The sequence below is a fragment of the Sinocyclocheilus grahami genome, unplaced genomic scaffold, assembly GCF_001515645.1.
Source record: "Sinocyclocheilus grahami isolate Dianchi unplaced genomic scaffold, SAMN03320097.WGS_v1.1 scaffold66.1, whole genome shotgun sequence".
Taxonomy (NCBI): Eukaryota; Metazoa; Chordata; class Actinopteri; order Cypriniformes; family Cyprinidae; genus Sinocyclocheilus; species Sinocyclocheilus grahami.
In genome coordinates this window covers 1,821,262-1,822,550 of record NW_015505245.1, presented here as the reverse complement: position 1 = coordinate 1,822,550, position 1,289 = coordinate 1,821,262, and the positions used below count along the sequence as shown (strand labels likewise).

Sequence of the window (1,289 nt, the reverse complement as noted above, 5' to 3'; positions counted from 1 at the left end):
TTTTTATAATCTGAGCTCAAACATGGAAGTGTGCTTAATGGGTATGTGAGCTTAATAGGTACGTTTACCCTATTTATTTTTGTGCTGTAATGTAAAATTCAGGTCCTGAAGCACAAACTAATTCAGAAGCACTAGGCCAGTGTTAACATGAAGATTTTAAACCTAGAAGACAAAAACCATGCAAAAAGCTCAATTAAAATTTGAATTAATAGGTGCTAATGTCTTTGTTCAACACAAACACCTGTTGAAATGTAGTGTTAACCATTTAATGTTACTAAAAATATGATTAAATATAGGTAGATCAGTAGAGTGATTTTATTATTACTTATTTGTTTTATACTGCTTATTATCTATATAAAATTGACTTTCCTAAAACCAATTTGGTTAAGAACCACTGGACTTGTGAATATATGGCTGTATAACTAAACAAACCACTCTAAATCTTTTTACCCCATCAACACCAGTTTCCTTGAATCATGAATGTGAGATGTATATTTGCTTCCCATCTCTGTCAGCCACCAGCTTAATTTAGTGGAGTCTTGCACTTGCTGTTTACTTTCAAAGTACACTGAAAATACAATTAACCATTCAGTGTAGCACATACACATTACAGAAATCCAAAGGGGAGTAGTGTTCATTATCCTTATGTGCCTTGCATGTTTTCCTTTTATACTTAAAGTGTGGTTTGTTTGTTTGCTGTTTCAATCCATGATGAACCTCTAAATTTGATTTGTGGTGTTTCTTTGTGTTTTGTTTCTTCAGGCTGCCCCCTGGCACAGTGGTAGGTGGGTGGTGTGGAGCTGGCCTCGGCACCGGGAGAGGCCCCCTCGCCCGCCCCCTCCCAGCACTGCATGGCTGCAATGGCGCCCGCTCTGACCGACGCTCCGGCCGAAGCTCACCGCATACGCTTCAAACTGGCTCCATCCTCCTCCACCCTCTCCCCGAGTGGCGTGGAGGGAAGCGGCACCGGCAACCACATCCTCGTGTCCAGTAACGGCGCCGTCAAGCGCAAGGCCTCGGAGGAGCGCCCCTCTCGCGGGGCCGGCCCCTGCAAGCCCCTCGTTACCTCATATCACTGTTCAGATGTGTCCTCGGCAAAAGAGTCCCTGAAGCTGCAAGGTGTTCTACTGCAGACGCACAGCATCCTGCCGAGCCTCATACCACGCAAGCACCAGGCTTTAGAGCTCTGCGAGGAGCAGCCAAAGAGCATCATGAGTGCCATTGGAGGAGGTGGACCATGTGGGCCGCCCACCGTCCAAGGCGCCACTGTTAATGGCATAGCAAAGAAA

At 45.4% G+C, this 1,289-nt stretch overlaps 1 protein-coding gene across 4 annotated transcripts in view; it reads left to right on the top strand.

Annotated features, from left to right (window-relative positions):
• LOC107585062 (KAT8 regulatory NSL complex subunit 1-like) overlaps nt 1-1,289 on the top strand; it is a 58,742-nt gene that overhangs the window by 2,188 nt on the left and 55,265 nt on the right. The window lies entirely within an intron of this gene.